Source organism: Columba livia, chromosome 12 (assembly GCF_036013475.1).
Source record: "Columba livia isolate bColLiv1 breed racing homer chromosome 12, bColLiv1.pat.W.v2, whole genome shotgun sequence".
NCBI lineage: Eukaryota > Metazoa > Chordata > Aves > Columbiformes > Columbidae > Columba > Columba livia.
In genome coordinates, this window is record NC_088613.1 from 19497439 (window position 1) to 19516148 (window position 18710).

At 45.0% G+C, this 18710-nt stretch overlaps 1 long non-coding RNA gene across 1 annotated transcript in view; it reads left to right on the top strand.

The window, feature by feature from the left end:
* Nucleotides 1-18710, top strand: part of LOC135580731 (uncharacterized) — a 45200-nt gene that overhangs the window by 17228 nt on the left and 9262 nt on the right. The window contains exons 6-8 of the long non-coding RNA XR_010475747.1: nt 428-5083; nt 11009-11180; nt 12010-12164. This is a non-coding gene — a long non-coding RNA (uncharacterized LOC135580731). The remainder of the gene's footprint in view (nt 1-427; nt 5084-11008; nt 11181-12009; nt 12165-18710) is intronic.

Consider the following 18710-nt stretch of genomic DNA (forward strand, 5'->3'; position numbering starts at 1 on the left):
TTAGATTCTGTTTCTATTTATTTTTACTCCTATTAGTCGAATCTCAATTCTAACTGCTTGATTTTTTTATCCATCCAGGCTCTTTTTGATATGAACAGCTCATTTTTCACTTAAAGCCTGCCAAATTTCATGCCTTATTGATTCAATAAACGAAGAAGAATGACAGGTAGAAGGGGAAATGGATGTTTCCTCCCCAAGGGTAGGCTTATAAATTTGATATGAACTGATTCTCTAGGAAATGTTTCCCCTGATTGCCACTAAAATGGCTCTGGAAGGAAGTTAGAGGGTATCATTCACCTCAGGTTTGCCCTGGATATGCACAGCTGGAGAGATGCTTTGGTTTTAAGATATCTCCTGCACCGTATTCCATAAACATGAGCTGCCTGGATGTGAAAGAGGGCTTAAAAATAACTCTGTGTCTCTGCAGCCTGTCTCTGCGGTGCTTTGCTCTCGGCGCTGCTGCGTTCTCTGCTGCTCCCAAGGACTATCCTGGAGGTAGGAGCTACCAAAGCACCCCGCAATTAGTTGTGTCCTCGTTTGCAAATAGGCACAGTTCACATGCAGGCGTTCAAGTAGTTTCTCAAGCGCTTTGTACCCCCAGAGCATGAGGCAAAGACAAAAGAGCCCTGGGTACAGATCAGGAGGTGGCAGCTGGAAATCAGAGGAGCAGCCCAGGGAATTAAGGCAGAGACCCAAGTGCTTCTGTGCCTTGGGTTCATTTGTTCTCCCAGAAAGATCAAGGGGATTTATCATTAGAAGAAACAGAAGTAATAACAGCTAGAGTCATCAACAAGATTTCTCCAAGTATTTCCTCCCCAAAATACCCACCGGGGTGGCAGGGTTCCCTAATGGGATGGTGTTAAAACAATTGCCAGAATAATTAGTTTTCTATTAGGATACACATGACATTTGATATCTCTCTAAACTATTGTTTCAGGCTCTCCACAGACACAAACATGCTGGTTACACCGGCTTCGCCTACTCACCCTTTTCTTCAGAACAGAGAGGTTTACAAGAGTCCTATTTTTTAATTTAAGATCCTGAGATAATTACATGACTTCTGGAGGCAAGAGACTCATTGTGCTGTGACTCAATCCAGGCAGGCATGCAAGTGAGAGAATAGACAAACCATAGCTAATAAGAAAGCTCTTTATTGTACACAAAAAGTTACATTAAACTAGTATTAAAAAGGCTGCAAATTGAAGAACTCTGCAATCAGAAAATAGCAGAATGGAGGTTGATTTTATGAATTTAATTAGCCCCTTTGCCCATTTACATTATGATATACTCCCTAATTACACTATCACATCTTTTTCCAGAGGACTGCTGTCTTGAGGTTGGATACTGTTGCCAGCTTTATGTGTCATTAATTTACTTTTTTTAATAGAGCAGACAAACTGAATGTGGCAATTGCTTTCTACTCATTTTTTCTGTTATGGTGAGCTGTTCTTACAGAAGAAGATTGCAGGGAATATCAAAGTGTGGAACAAATAGGTTGCAACCTATCCTACAGATTTCCACAAGCCTCACAGAAGAGGTATGTCTTTCTTTTATTTACTAGCAAGGTTGCATCATGTAGGTGAGCTCAGGGATACTGGTCTCCTCAGTTAACCAGCTTTGCTCATAATGAGGAGATGTGTTGTGCAATTATTTCTGTGCTGGCAGTTTCCAGTGTTTCAGACACAATGAGCGTTATTTACAAATGGTGTAAGCTGAAGCAGCTCCAACAAAATTTGGACATCCATATACTGGGATGAAATTTGATCCTTTAAATAGATCCAGTCAGATTCACAGGTAGGAATTCATCCAACCCTGAAATCACAGAATCACAGAATCGACTGGGTTGGAAAAGACCTCAGAGATCATCGAGTCCAACCCTTGGTCCAACTCCAGTCCATTGACTAGATCATGGCACTAAGTGCCATGTCCAATCTCAGTTTAAAAACCTCTATGGCCGGTGAGTCCAGCACCTCCCTGGGCAGCCATTCCAATGCCTGACCACTCTCTCTGCAAAGAATTGCTTTCTGATCTCCAGCCTAAATTTCCCCTGGCAGAGTTGAAGCCCATGGCCCCTTGTCCTATTGCTGACTGCCTGGGAGAAGAGACCAATCCGCACCTGGCTAGAACTGCCCTTCAGGTAGTTCTAGAGAGTGCTGAGCTCACCTCTGAGCCTCCTCTTCTCTAGACTGAACAAGCCCAGCTCCCTCAGCCTCTCCCCATAGGGCTTGTGTTCCTGTCCCTTCCCCAGTCTTGTTGCTCTTCTCTGGACCCGCTCCAGCACTTCAATGTCTTTCCTGACCTGAGGGGCCCAGAACTGAACACAATACTCCAGGTGTGGCCTCCCCAATGCAGAGTACAGGGGAAGAATCACTGCCCTTGGCCTGCTGACCACGCTATTTTGCATACAGGACAGGATACCGTTGGCCTTCTTGAAAGATACTTTTGTTTTGTTTTGTTATAGTTGTGGTTTGTTTTTGTTGGTTTTTGTTTGTTTGTTTGTTGTTTTTTAAAGTTGATAGAATCATAGAATCATTTTGGTTGGAAGAGACCCTGAAGACCACCGAGTCCAGTCATAACTCTGGCACTGCCTCATGTCCCTGAGAACCTCATCTCCATCTGTCCAGCCCTCCAGGGCTGGTGACTCCAGCACTGCCCTGGGCAGCCTGTTCCAATGCCCCACAGCCCTTTGGGGAAGAAATTGTTCCCCAGATCCAACCTCAGCCTCCCCTGGCGCAACTTGAGGCCGTTTCCTCTGCTCATGGCGCTTGTTCCTGGGGAGCAGAGCCCGACCCCCCTGGCTCCAAGCTCCTTTCAGGCAGTTCAGAGATCAGAAGGTCTCCCCTCAGCTCCTGTTCTCCAGCTGAACCCCCAGGTCCCTCAGCCGCTCCATCACACTTGTGCTCCAGCCCCTCACCGGCTTTTATTTCCTCACAGTTGCTTGCAGTTTGAATATTTCTCAAGTTAACTGCCCCTTCATTTTCCACTTTCCTCTCTTGCTTCACTCCTCATCAGGATTAACAAGAAAAACAGGCTTTTAGAAATACCCTCTGTAAAAATCTTCCTCGTCAGAAATTGCTCCATATTGCTCCATATCCGTGCTGCTCTATGAGGATGTGAACAGGACAGCCCTGCACATTGGCCCACACAGCGTGTGACTGGGGACACGGCTCACTGCGCGCTGGTCTGAGATGGTCACGTTCTTCCTTTGCCACTGAGTGGGGATCCTTCTAAATAGTTGCAATTCTGTTCTTCTTCTTGTGTTGTATATACTAGTCCTAAGTCGGAGTGGAAAACAGCCCCTGTCTGGCAGTGTCCCTAGTGGCAGTGGAAGCATTTTTACCTTCCTGAGCTGAACCTCCTTGCAGTTGTGGACTGAAAGGCAGGAGTAGAAGTTAAATCAACTCTGCTTCTGAGGATTGTTTTCTTTTTCTCTACTTCAACACCAGCTTGAGAAAACCAACCATCTCCCTGTGATCTTTGCAGATGCTCAGCCAGAAGCAACTTTGCCTTTCATTTGACGATCATCTCTGCAGACAACAGAGAGTGATGGACTGTGCGTGTCCTCACTGTGCCAAGAGCCAAATGCAAACAGAGCAATGTGTATGTGCAAGGAAGCACCACACGTGTGGTGTAACAAAGCAAGCGGCAAGCAAGGACATCTGATTTATGGAAGAGACATTGAGACCGACTCTCTTCCCAGTTCCGCACTTTATAGAAATGGACCCTTCGTTTTAGCCTAATAATGACTCCAGAATGTGGTCTAATGAGTGCTACCCGTCAGACAACAGATCTTTGAGTTTTCTCAGCCTTTTAACAGACACAGACAGACTTCCAGCCTCTTTGTCTGAAGCTTTGATTAAACTCTTGCTGAAGTTTCCCTTTGTTGATACGTTTCTTTTCAGGCAAAGGTGAAGCGTAGGAGAAAAAAACAGCCGATGTCTGAGAGTGTGTCAGCTCCCGTCTCCGTCCCCAGCACCACCATCCAGATCTAAGTCACTTGTTGCCTTTCCCTGCTCAGTGTCTTGACTGGTCGGGTCATGTTCTGTTCCTTATGAGATGTCCCACTTAGGGAGGGCACTGGCTGAGGTGATTTATAGCTTTTCTATGTCAGAAGACCAAACTGTCTCGATCCATGGAACAGAGCTTTAAAGCCTTAAAGAGCAGAATCTCCAGTGCTCACAGGAGCCCATTAGTGATTTTCTGCTTTTGAATCTCAGCTCAGGATGTACCATTAGGATCCCAGACAACCTTATCAGAGATGTCCAAAGGAGTTAGCAAGACACTTGCGCTGTTTGATTCCTGTCTGACCACAGAAGCAAAAGAAAAATAAGAAGATGCAGATAGAGGGGGAAATACTCCCATGGGGAGGGTTCTCCTTGCCTCTAAAGGAGTGTTAACAAGCATTAATAGATACTAGATGACAACATGTTCATAACAAAATATCAGTGTTTATCAGGTATTACATGATAGGTGAAACTCCTCATCCCAGTGTTGATAATGAGTACATCCAGGAGAAGTGTTTCAAATTGGCTGCAGATTGTAATTAGCTTTTCCCTCTGCCTCTTTTTTCCCCTTCTTTCCTCCTCCCATTCTGATCTGTCACTCTTATTACTCACACAATTTATCCTGTCAGGATTCAAGAGTAAAACGAAGCCATTTCTGATCTTTCACCATGAGTGGCTCCTGAATCTTGTTAAAATTGTCAGATCTTATCAGAAAAGCGACGCAGACATCTGCATCAGCCCTCTCCCTGACCACATCTGCCACGAAACCTGGCAGCAGAAGGATGTGGCACCTCTGCCTATTATCTCTAGCTAGCATAAGTCCTGACACAAAAGTTGGGTTAAACTTTTCCCATACATACTTCTTGCAGAACTTCTACGGCGCTCTAAAATAACAGAAAGAGAAAAGGCGACTTTTGGTTTTCCTTGCAATTAAAGGCGTCTTCTTTCAGGCAGCCGTCGATGTGAAATGCAGCTGCTGCTCCGTTGCAGGTGGCCGTAGCCTGATGTGGACCCAGCACAGCTTGGCTGCAGACACAACACACTTGAGAATGCCATTAGTGTTTAACCTTAATTACAGGGTAAGTGTTAGCTACTTTATCTGATCTTTATTTCACCATATAGCCATACCTGTAACCCAGGTGTCCACCTAACTAGGGTCTGATAATTCTCTTCTTGCTACACATTAAGCTCAGCAGAAGGATTAGGCTGGCTAGTTGAGGCAAGTAATGGCCTTTCAGCCTAAGCCTCTGCTTGGTTGCCTTTTTTTAAAAAATTTCCTCTTCAAACTAATCCAAGACCACTGGTCTTAATTTTAAATGTATAAGAGCTTTCAAGCTTTCAGCATTAGGGTCTGGGCTTAGGAGTCTGGTTACCCATCACTTTGCTTACAAGATGAGACGTCCCTGGCTTCTTACCTCCCATCCATGTGTCCGGAAGTTTTCATGATCCAGTGGAGATCCGAGAATGTAGCAGGACGATGAAGGACAATAAAGATCTAAGAAAAAAGGTTGGGAATCTGTGGGCAAGGGCTTCTTAGGTTGCTTATTCCTCTGCCTGCTTAGTGGAACATCATGGGACACTTCCACATTGCCTCAGGCTCCTCTTCAAAAATCCTGAAAGAATGTTTTCCTCTGACGTTGTTAGGGCAATCTCCCAGACCTGAGATACATTCCCAGGTATTTGTGGGGGAACCTGGTAATTAGTGATAGTCATGAATACCTTGAATTTTAATCAAAAGGCAGAGAAAAATAGTAAAACCAGAATTCATGCAGATTGGAGCTTCATGAGCACGTAATGATTGCTGTACTTTCTCAGGAAGCGAGCAGACTGGTTCATACTGTCCTTACTGTAGTCCACAGAAAAAAACCACTGATTTTCTTGCAATTCCCAGTTATGACTATGGATATTTGTGGTGGGAGGGGGGAAACAGAGAAAATCAGTGTTTTTTCGCTCTGCGCTGAGATGCATGATGAAAGCATTGAACAATCATAGAGGTTCTGAAAAACCCCGATTCTTCTACCTCTGAGGACAGAAATCACATAACCATACCTCGACACATTATCGTGACGTACAGCAGCAGACACAGCTGTTGAAATGTCTGCACACACTGCAAGTGTCTTTCCACTGTCATCCTGCATGAGCTACCGCTGAGACCTCAGGAGAGAAATCAGTTCAATGCCTCCTGTTTGTCTCCTTCTCCTTGACAAGGATCACGACTGAAGCCTTTCAGCCCCTTGAGATATTTGTTTCCCAATAGCCAACAAACCCTGATGGAGCATTGGGACAGGTCCTTACAACGAGACACTTGATCCTCAAACAGTCGTAAGGCTGGTGTTCACTCCTCTGCCCAGCCAAGACTGTCTGGTGACATGATATAGTAAAGTCCTTTGAGTTCATGAGAGAAGATTGTGGCAGGATTAGCAGAACGCTTGTATCTTGATATACAGAAAGGATAACACTACACAAAGCTGGGAAAGGTCTAAACCCAATCTGTTAGGTGGCTCAATTCTAGTGCTCCATGGAAGGCTCCTTGGCAAACCCTGCTTTTCAGGATTTTGGCCCCTCTCTGTCAAAAGCCAAACCCATGCCCAGGTATTGTTATTTCTCAAGATGACACAGCCTGGAACAACCGTGAGGAGCAAAGCCAGCCTGAGAGATTTGAAAGGTCTGAGGAACGTGAGTGTATATTGAGGCCCTGGGTGAGCAGCCTTGGGATGGTGTTCTTGGCAAAGGGTTTAACCAGGTTTTAGCTGTGAAGTGTTTGATAAGGGACAGGGTAACTCGGGAATGAAGGGATGTGAAATGGTAAGGATGCCATCTCTTAACAAAGCATATGAAACAAATGATTTCCACTTAAACAAGACCCTGCACAGGGATTGTCTTCCTCTGTTTTCCCCTTGATGTGTTTCTTCTTGTTACTGTGTCACTTCATCACTGGGAGGAACGTGCTGAGGTGCAAGAACATGCTCTGTCTGCTCACAGTGCAAGCAGCTGGTAGCTAAGAAATGAGCTGCTCAGAGAGGCATTTTAAAATACGGAGTGATTTTGATGAACATTAAATTTCTGTTAGGGGACAGCACGTTTCCATACAGAGACACCAGATCTCTTCCCTGCGAGTAGACAGCAAAGTATCAATCCTTCATTTTTTTTTTTTATGAAAAGGTTTTAATTGTGAGACAAATGGACATTAATGCCTCCCCCTCTTTCATTTTACAGAAAAAGAGTGACTAGGAAACTTATTAAGTGGTTGGTTAACTTTATGCATATAAGTAGCTCCATTTAATTTTAAGCTACTGCAGCTTCCTATTGAAAGCATCAGCAGAAGGGCGGGCAACGAAATCTCCATAAAAATGCTGTTAATCTTGAGAAGACCTTGAATGGCTCCTGCGTTCCCTAATGAAGCCTTTCATGCTCTTTTCACAGTCTCATTCCTATGAGGTGCATTTTTGCTTATGCGCTGGTAAAATACAATAATTCAGGGAGAACTATGAACTGTCCTTGAAATAATAATAGTCTGTAACTCCTGTTGGATAGGAATAGAAGTAGGATGCACATTATGAACCTGACGTTGCCTCAGTGGTGCAGCAGGCACACAGGACAGTGGCAGCTGGTACCTCAAGTGAGACACCTGTCGCGTTTCTTCAATGCAGGCTACTTAAATTTTAGAAGAACTGATTCATCATGCAAGATTTTTGTAGGCCTACAGTGAAGTTTTATGGTGTTTCTCATTATTACATGTCCACGATGTGACACTTTGCACAGGAAGATGCCAATTTGTGCATATTCATCCTGAAGGAAAAGGAAGATTTTAATGTATTTAGGCTTGCACTCACATCAGAGACAGCAGGTAAATGTATATGATATTTTGGGTGTGAGGTTGCATCAGTGCTTGAGTCCAAAGGCCACTTATTTGCCCTCGAAGCGACGCTCAAGCACAGCTTTTGGTGAACTCCGGGACGTAGGGAGGGAGAGCCTTTGGGTGCACACTGTAGACTGACGTATTAAAAGCATTTTGACATATTCCAGGCTGGGCCTGAGGCTTTGGGTCTTTCAGGAAGGAGCAAAGAGCAAATGAGGTCTTAGGCTCAGCCTGCTTGTGACTGCGCAGGCAGCCCGGGTCTGCTGGACTTGGGGGCAGGCAAGTGTGGGGGCCATGACAGGTTTTAGCACTTTCAAACAAAATGCAAAACGCTTCCGATTTTTACATGCTCTTTTTCATGTTCTCTCTTGAAGAAATCAGGCTCCCCTGGGGGAGACCCCCTGAAAGTTTTGCCTCCCTCTTGCACTTTGCCCATCTTGTAGGACTCGGCACACCGAGACACACGTTTCTCACTTTGAGCGGCGTGGGCGGCTGCCATGGGGCAGGTGGAGAGACTGTGAAGCCCCAGGTGCAGACAGGAAGGCTGTGTAATCGCCCAAGTAGAAACGTTAGCAGAAGGCAGACGCTGAGCCAGAAGCAGCCAGCAATGCAGAAGTATATTCAGAAAGAGCAAAAGCAAAGGGTAAGGCAGGAAGAAGACGGAGCATCAGCCGAAACAGGGACCTCTCTTCCTCACATGCTTTGTCGCACCGGCCACCGGACACTTTTACCCGCCTGTACCTGTCACCGTGAACGGGTGACACCTTGTTGCTGCCACAGATAACTTCACTAATTCGTTGAGCTTTCAGTGGTATTTAGAATGGAAAAGAACCCTCATCTGTCATTCCCACGTGCCCTCTCCCATGTCGGCTGTTGCTGGCAATATTGCTGTTTGTCATTGCGTGGTTCAGCTGGTTTGCCTGCTGCTTGGGTTTCAGAGAGGCTTTCTGGCTTAAAAAAAAGGTGGAGTTCCAGTGCAGCATGTGAAATGCCATCTACCCGTTTTATTTTAATCCTGTGGGGCGCCATGATGTGGGGTGGCTAAGGTTGGAGAAGTGGGCCATCCGTTAGCTTGATGTATGTCTATATCGTTACCTGCATACCCCTCGCTGTTCCTGAACACTGGATATATGTGTGTGTTTAGTTTCTCCTATTCCTCTGAGTATACCCGCTGTTTTTGGTGTGCATCTGTATCTCTTTAGGGACTGGACTGAAGAAATCAGTCAGCCTTCGCCCTGTTCCGTCTTTGTCGTGGTTTTGTTACAATCAGCTGACGTGAATTGGAGAGTTGTTTATCCCCCGAGAAAGCCCTTTACTGTCAGGCTCAGTTTTTGTTCTAGCAGTTTGTTTCGCTCACGTACTTTACCCTAGAAACTGCAGGATCCAAGGCTGTCAAGTGCAAAACGGCATTTTATCCAGGAGCCAAATCTAAGATACAAAAGTTCAGCCACAAATTTGCCTGGGTTTTTCGGATAATCCAAGAGGCAAGAACAGAACTGTGTAGGATGATGGCCAGAGAAAGAGGATCACTGCCACCCTGTTACAGGTAGGACAATATTTATGACAAGTTTAGAAAAACAGACTGCGTTGTACTGGTTCCTGCCAGACATTGGACTTCAAGGAGCAGCGTTAGTGCCTGACTTGGTAGAAGCTTTATTCCATGCAGCAGCTGCCTGCACTGGGAGGAGCTGGTGTTGCCCAGATAACCTGGCAATCGAGGTCACTTGCACTTTTTAAAAGATGAAGTGGCACATTTTCTGATGGTATTTGAAGTCTGGGGCCTTGGTCGTATTCCATTGTGAGTTACTACATTGCACCATTGCAAGACTCATTTGGGGTCTATGATTTTCCTTTTGTTTCCTCTTTCAAGCCATTATTTGCACTGTTAAACCTTCGTAACTTCATTCCTGGGGCAGCAGCAAGACAGGGGAGGTGAAATTGCTATTCCGTGGCCTATCCCGTGGCTGTGGGTGTTGGAGAGGGTGTTGAGTGGACAGGGGGTGTCAACCCCAGCTTTACAGGATGGGAGAAGGTGTGAGCTGAGCCCCTCATTAGTCTCTGGATTAATATCTGCCTCTTCCAAAGCTGTGGAAAGACATAGCAGATTGGCACCTAGTATCTTAGGTACAGTTTTGATATTTAAGATCCCTTTTAAAACCTCAACATGAGGTGTTTTATGGGGTAGATGTGCAAATGAATGAAACCCATGAAGATAGGATGCATTGCGGCTCTATTACTGCCTTTAAATTATATTCATATGAGCGTGCATGTGTGTGGTAGGGAGAAAAAGGGGGGACACTGAACTTTAAGGAAACAGTTATACGGAATTGTAATTTCCTGTTATTTTAAGCATGCTTTATCGTCAGTATTTGCTAGCACAGAAATCTCAGTAAATGGAACTGCTCGTTCAGCATATGCTAATTGTTTTCAGGATATGTGGCATTATGGCACTGATATTAATCGCATGTCATTGTTCCTGAATTAAAATGTTCCTGTTTACCAAGCCCTTTTCTCATTATAGTCCCAAGCCACTGGAGAGTTTGGAGTTCAGCTATTTGTCAAATATGTTTTTTGAGTTAATTCTTCTGAGACTGTTATTGGGTCTTTGTATCCACTGGTAACAGCCCAGGAATTGCCATTTTACTCAGAAACGGATCAGCTAACCTGACTGTACTCTCAAAGATTATGCAAATAAATAAACAAATAACTTGAGATATTATGTATCCGTGCTAGGAATACCAAGTCTGATGTCAATGTTATGTTGGTAAATTAACCAGCGTTAATGATTTATAATCATTACAGATAGATGTTCATTATGAAATGTGTTGCTTTGTTTTCTTCTGTTTGTTTTTAGTTATGAGCTGCTCAAATACCGAACAGCCTGGCTGTTTTCAAGCTGGCAACTACTTAGGACCCAGAACAAATCATTTTCTTAAATAAAGGCAGGCAAGAAGTTATTTTTCCTGGAAATTATGTAAGATTTTGTAATGTGTCTTCCATGCTGAAGTGGGATGAAAGGTCAAAACTCATTAAAACTTTAGCAAAACAGAAATCTGCATGAAAAAATTAGTTTAGTGTTTAATTTTTATAGGCCTTGATTCATCAAAGTGCCTAAATATATGTTTAATTTTCTCTTTCATTTCAGCCACTTACTCAGAGTTTTATTGAGTTGAAAATTGATGAGATTTCTGGGAGTCTGGTCTTGGAGTGCCTGGGGAATAAGCCTGAAGATCAGAGAAAACCAACATGCTTTCCAAGATTGCAGTGAAGCCATGAACCTCTGCCATTCTCTCCTCTATGCCGAGCAGTCTGTGATGGTAAGAATCCACTCTTTGCAAAGTGATGGCCCTGCGGAAATTAAATGGTGCTTTAAATGGCACATATAACATAAAACTTGGGTCAGCCTGCTTGTCTGGAGTACTTGCAGGAATAGGTGGCTGCAATGTGTGGAAATGGATCCGTTGTTCAGAGCAGTCTAAATCTGGTGCTGTACAAAGTTACGGATCTTCTGGATAAAGAGAGCAATCACGCTTTTTTACTCTCATGTTTAATGTTTTCCTTTCTGGGACCTCTACGGGCCCTCTTCTGTAGTCTCAGGGTTCCCTTCCTCTGCCCCGCTAAATAACAGCTGGGTAGTAGAGCAACCAGCTTGGCTGAAGATTTCAAATTGTCTCTATCAACGTCAACTGGGATCTTATTCCCGTAATCTCATGGCTGTTCTTGGCAGTTTGTAAATCACAGATGTACGTCAGTGGGAAGGAGTGGATTCCCTCTGTCTTAATCCACAGCCTTTTATGTCTCCTTCATATCATATGTCTTTATTTCATTTCCATCACGTGGAAAAGTGTCTTCTCCCTGCGGCTGCATGCGGATGAATGTGTTTTATTCTTGGCAAGATCTGAGGAAGGCGATTTACAAGGGTTGTGGGCACTCAGGACGCAGGAGCGCTGGTGCTTTTGAAACATGCCTTGTATATGATGGATGGGGCGTATTATCTAAATGCTAATAAATACCAGACCACAAATTGGCTCCATTTTTCTTCATTCCCCTGCTGCCTGTGGTTGTTGAATGGTGCTAAATCCAGCCTCAGACACATTACAGTACTAATTAGTTCCAATTTCTTTCTTTGTTCTTTCTCGTTGGTAGGGATACGGATGTGCTGCCTCTGGACACGTTTATGCTACAGCCTCATGGCTTTGCCTCCACCAAGAGTGCGTCGAACAGTGTGGTGTAAGACAGCCGAGGTACAGAGCTGCTGTAAATCTCTTCTGGCACAGGACTCTCGAGCAGAATTTAAAAGGGTCGGTAGGTTTGTATTTCTTACTAAAGTCTGCAGGACATTCCTGTAGGGATGATGTCCTTTGAGTGTACGTTTGATCACATATACATGATATATTGCACTCTATCAGATGAATGCTTGCTACAGCATCTTCTGTGTAAACTGAAGAGCAAATCAACTGCTCTTTTTTAGCATTCTAGATTTTAGATTCTTAAACATAAGCTGATGGCAATTGACTTTTTCAATTTACATTTTGGGCCAAAATTTGAGAAGCAGGTGTGTGACTTTTGCTTAAACAGCTCTGCTGCTGGCAGGGAGATACCTGGACCTACAGAACCCCTTCTGTCGAGAGTTAGAGCAGTTTGCACGTGGATGAGTTGGAAGTGCTGGTGGTGCTCACCAGCATGCCTACATAAAATCTGCAAATAGATCAGAGCTGCTCTTTGAAAGTCTGTCCCCGGACTCTTCACGAGGTAGACCTCGTTTGCAATGCTTTGTATTCAGGACATTCTCAGTAATAGCACCTGTTGCTTTTTGGCCAGGAAACAAATAAACAAGCCACTTTGCACTCATGCATCCTGCAAGTCTTACATGTTATTCCAAATTAAATAAAAGCATAAATAGAATTCATGGCTCATAGGCAGCCTCTAGCCAGGCTCTCTGGCACCTTCTGGGAGCTTTTGGGACCAATGCTGACTTTGTAGCAGCTGAAAACTTTGAATGACTTGGCACTTCAATACGAGGAAATAATATGTCCTTTTGAAAAGATCTGGTTATTAAAGATTCAGAGTCTTTTCAGTCTGTTGTGAGATCACTAACAATTTTCCGTCTCAGAGAACTCAGATGTTTGCTGTGTACTTGGGGAAAAATCTTTGCAATTTAGTGCAGTGGGAATGGCCCATCCGAAGCAAAGGCAAAATGAACAAATACACATTTAAGATACCCACCACTATCATATATTTATCCTATGAAATACAACAGCAAATTTTTCCATCAATTGCTTTTTGGTCTTCTACCAAAATACTCCAGAAACCGAACGTACTGAATTTAGCAAGCAGAGGTTATGTGTGAATTCATGGCAGCCTGTGCACAGGGAACAAAACTTGTTTTGCTCTTCAGCGTGGCAGACAAAGGCGTAACATAAACTGCGTCGGAGCAACACTGGGAGTGGGGTTCTCATTTTTAATTATATCAGTGCTGAACTGCAGGAAACCCTGTCCAGGCATTGCAATCATTTCTTACAATCAGAGTTTTTGGTTGGGCTCACCTTCTACACTCTATTCTGTAGCTCAGATAAGAGGTTGTATCAAGGATATAGTTCATGCTTTTTCAATGCTTTTTGTTATAGATCAGGTGAAATTATTCAAACAATTCTTTCTGGCCATGAAAACAGAGTTTGTGATTCTTATAAAAAGGCTGCTGTGTGCCATCCTTGCTAGAGAGTTCTCCCAGGCTCGCTTAGGACGTTGGGTTATGGTCTGCGACTTACACGAGCTGCTTCATGATATTTAGTTTTGAGATTGCTGCGTTTGTGGTTACCCTGTGGTACAAGTGAGGCAAATCATGCGGTATAAAGACAGAAGATCTATTGGGACGTTCCTTTCAGCTCCTTCTGCAGAAGAGGTTGATGGTGTGTGTGCATTTATCCTGGGGAGTGGCTGGTGGACCTTCTGTAAGTGAAACAGAAAATACTGGAAGTGGGACAGATCAGTGTCTCCTACCGACTCCTATGGTCCTTGTCTGAAAGATGTTTTCTAACTTAATATTTGTCTAGCTTACAAAATGGCTAAGGGAAGACATTTCACATTCGTCCCATTTTAGACATTTAAATAGCTCAGAAGAGTTTGATGGTACTGAGCTGATGATACGATCTGGCTCTGGTTCCTAGCAAAACTGTCCCCTACTCCACATGCAGGTGTGCATGGCATGCATTTACTACCTGTATTTCTGTGTTATTACTGTCATCTGTGTTTATTTGTTTAGAGCCAAGTCTGGACTCACCTGATGTCCTTCGTTTCTGTAGGATCAAGCTCAGTTCTGAGCATCTGGCTTTGGTTTTTTGGGTTTATTTTGTTAATCTTTTCTAGGGAAGGCTGATAAAAAGCAATTCAGAAGTGCCCAGTGGGTGCAGAGGTACAATATGCCAGCGCTGTCTGTAAGCGGTGATGAGACGACCTCAGCAGCCCATAGGTTTGATCATACTCATCCGAATACATAGACGAGACAATCTTGTTAAATAATTGAAGTGGTATTAAGTTCAGGCCTCTCACATTTAGTGCTTTTCAACTCTCCTGCCACTTATTTCACTGCTCTTTGCAGAGAAATTACACTTTTCTAGTTTCAGCATTTGTTCTGCTCTGTGCCACCGGCTCCCAGCAGCTTCTGAGACCTCCCGACCTCCCCGGTGCAGCCGGTAAGATCATGACTTGTTTCCATGGAGACCAGAGTAAAGTGATAAATAAATGTGGCTGGGAATAGCAAGCTTTCACCTTCTCTAACCAGGATAAAAACAGAGGGAGAATCATGGCCTCATTGTGTAGTTACACAAAGGGGACACAAGAGCCCCCGGTTCCCTCTCCTCCGTGTCCCCCAGAGCCACGGCCACGTGGCAGCACTGCCTTTGTGCGGCCTCAGCATCGCCGGGTGCAGGGATGAGCAAGCCCCAGCCAGAGCGTTGTTCTTCACCACAGCTGCCTATCGAGAAACCAGCATCTTGGGTCCCTCAGTTCCAGCAGGACAGGGAACTGCTGGAGAGAGTCCAGCGCAGCCACCAAGATGCTGAAGGGAGTGGAGCATCTCCCGTGTGAGGAAAGGCTGAGGGAGCTGGGGCTCTGGAGCTGGACAAGAGGACACTGAGGGGGGACTCATTCATAGGGATCAATATGGAAAGGGGGAGTGTCAGGAGGATGGAGCCAGGCTCTTCTGGGTGACAACCAGTGACAGGACAAGGGGCAATGGGTGCAAACTGGAACACAGGAGGTTCCACTTAAATCTGACAAGAAACTTTTTCGGGGTGAGGGTGGCAGAGCCTGGCCCAGGCTGCCCAGGGAGGTTGTGGAGTCTCCTTCTGTGCAGACATTCCAACCCGCCTGGACACCTTCCTGTGTAACCTCATCTGGGTGTTCCTGCTCCATGGGGGGATTGCACTGGATGAGCTTTCCAGGGCCCTTCAACCCCTGACATTCTGGGATTCTGTGATCTTCAGCACCCAACAGTATTTATTTCAGGGTGTGCTTACTTTCACTGACCAATGTTGAAGACTATCAGCTGGCAATGCACATTTAGGTTATGCAAGTGAAAATACCTGTGCTGCTTTCCTTTGATTTCGCTGATGGAACTGTGGCCTGAGAGCTGGACAAACTCAGGTTTGTATCCCAGACATGTTGCTGAGTTGCTTTGTGGCCTTGAAGGATCATTTCTCATTCCTCCCATTTTACTGGTGAGGTTATAACACCTTTGGAACAGGGAATTCCTTTCTGAGGATAGTTTATATGCTGTCTGTCCCAGGGATGACTTTGTCATGGTTAAAAGCTTCTAGGTGAATTGTAATAATAAAAAATGAAGTTCAGGAATGCTCCTCAGGGCCAGTACTATGTTTCATTCTCGCACATACGTCTAGTTACAGGTCCTGCAGGGATTAGTAGGGGCTGCTAATGAACATGGGTCTTGTGAAACTGCCCTGGCAATGAAAATAGAAATCTAGTCTCACACAACTCCAATTTGCTGCTGAGAGGGAACTTGTTCTCAAAATACATGACTTTTCTTATCAATCTAACTTCACCCTGCAATGAATATTTTCTCATGTGGTGGAGTAGGTGAATTTTGTCAGACTGAATGGTGTTCTTTAAAGTTGTGGTCGGTTCAGTCCAAAAATTCTAACCCCAGATCCTTCTTGCTTCTGGTGGAACTAAAAACTGAACCCAGATCTGAGTGCTGACGTGGTTTGGCTTTAAAATGAACTAAACCATGAAATTCAGAACTTAGAAATTGAGAGAGGAAATTTTAAACTGCATCAGATCTGAACTGTAATGTGTTCATGTTTTACTTTACTATCAGGTCCTTTCAGCCTAGTCACATTTATTAATTACCTCAAATACCACATTTGTCTGTAAGCAGGCAGGCTTTTCTGGGCTTTGTTATTACTCATTACTTGAATCACTCTCTCTTTGTCGTGTTTGGTTCTGCTGGGACACCCAGGCAATTTTCCAAGGCTGTGAGCACAGGATTGTGCAGAAATCATTGCCCGGCATTGACACTTCAGCTGAAGATGCTCTCTCTTGTGATTTACCAATAAACCAGCAAGATACTTTACTGCTAGCAGCATTATAGTGCTGAAAATTGTTTTTCGGGTGAGATGGTAAATTATGGTTTTTCGCTTTCTGTAGACATAGCTGTTTGATAGCTCTAGTTTTGGTATCTTATAGAGTCAAACTGAAAGTCCCTTGTGCTTTCTCTCCCTGATGTTAAAAAAACCAGTTCTTTTGTGTTCTGTGTTTCGCAGAAGAGGCTGCATTTCATTAGAATTTGTATATGCAGTGTAGATGGGGAAAAAATATTAGCATAGCAGGAAAACCCTCTTTCTTCTCTTCTTGTTCCAAAGGCAGCCAGAACTCGTGTGCCACCGTGTGCTGGGTATTGTGCTACACTCGTGTCTAGACATCAGAATCATGGAATTGTTTAGGTTGGTAAAGACCTTTAAGATCATCAAGTCCAACCATTAACCCAGCATTCCCAAGTCCACCACTAAACTGTGTCCCTAAGAACCTCATCTCCATCTGTCCAACCCTCCAGGGCTCAGCCTCCCCTGGCGCAACTTGAGGCCGTTTCCTCTGCTCCTGGCGCTTGTTCCTGGGGAGCAGAGCCCGACCCCCCTGTCTCCAAGCTCCTTTCAGGCAGTTCAGAGATCAGAAGGTCTCCCCTCAGCTCCTGTTCTCCAGCTGAACCCCCAGGTCCCTCAGCCGCTCCCATCACACTTCTGCTCCAGCCCCTCACCAGCTCCGTTCCCTTCTCTCAACTCGCTCCAGCACCTCAAGGGCTTTCTTGGTGTGAGGGGCCCAAAACTGACCCCAGGATTTGAGTTTTGGCCTCACCAGTGCCCACAGGGGATGGTCACTGCCCTGGGCCTTCTGGCCACACCAGTGCCAAGATGCTCTTGTCATTTTGTCCACCTGGGCACACAGTGACTCATGTTCAGCCGCTGTCACCAACACCCCCAGGTCCTTTTCCACCAGGCACTTTCCAGCCGCTCTTCCCTGGGCTTGCAGCATTCATGGGGTTTTTGTGACCCAAGTGCAGGACCCAGCACTGGGCCTTGTTAAACTTCAGACAGTTGGCCTCAGCCCAACAATCCAGCTGGTCCAGATCCCTCTGTATGGCCTTCCCACCCTCCAGCAGATCAACACTCCCACCTAACCTGGTGTCATCTGTAAAATGACTGAGGGTGCACTTGATCCCCTTGTGCAGATCATTGATAAAGAGATTAAACAGAACTGGCCCCAGTACTGAGCCCTGGGGACACCACTGGTGACACCACTGTGAGCCATGGCAATGATTTCTGTACGTGCCTGGTTTTGTGTGCTCCGGTCTAGTTCTTCTGTGCTTTGTGTTGCTAGTGGGGTACAAGTCTTATGGCTGAAGGGACAATGAAGGGAACCATTCCTTCCATAAGCCTTTGGCCCTCTGAAGTTTGTCCTGTGGTGCTGCCTTATACCTTAGGGGTCCCTCATTTTCAGTTGTCTGAACAGGTCCGTGTTAGCGGTTTACTGCTGGTGAATACTTCTTTCTCTCTCCTACCCACTCTGCTTCCTTCTTGTAGTAATTTCTAGTTTTATCATTGAGATTCCTTCTAATTGTAAGTTTTGAAATACACTTCTGATTGACCATCACTTATGAATGCCATAAAAAAATGCCAGAATCATCCTTGAACTTTTCCTGCTCCGATGGGACTGAATACCTAATTTTAAAGAAGGAAAATTAAAGAAACCTTTTGGTCCTTTCTAGAATCCCGTTTGACAGTCTGATTATCCTCAAGAAGAAAGAACCATGCTGGCGCAGCCCCGGAGGAGGATTAACAACCCTGGAAGCAATGAAAGAAGATTCACACTGATGCGAGGAAGACAGATGCGTGTGTAGTTCAAGTTCAGCTTGGCAGACTCATGCAGAAAATGCCAATCTGACACTTTTAATCCTGGTAGGAGAAGAAAAGTATGAGAGGGCTGGGTAAATGATGGCTCATTCCAGCTCAGTGTGAGCTGCTGCATTGAGGCTGCGCTGCCAAACAGCCCCTGTGTGCCCAGGGTGGCTCACATCAGGGTGACAAAGGACGCCAGCCCAGAGGTGATCATTCATCTTGGGCTGTTGCTGCACAGTGGTGGCAGAGATGTGGGCTGAGGTGTTTTTGCCTTGAGCAACAAGGCGGATCTACAGGGAAGACAAAGATGTAGCTGAATGTGCTTTGAAGTCACCAGCGGGTGCTGATGGTGGGGCACGTTGCACAGCTCACTAAAGAAGGGAGGTGGGTAGAGCAGGAGAAAGCTGCTGCTGGAAAATCCTTCAGTGCCAGCTGGTC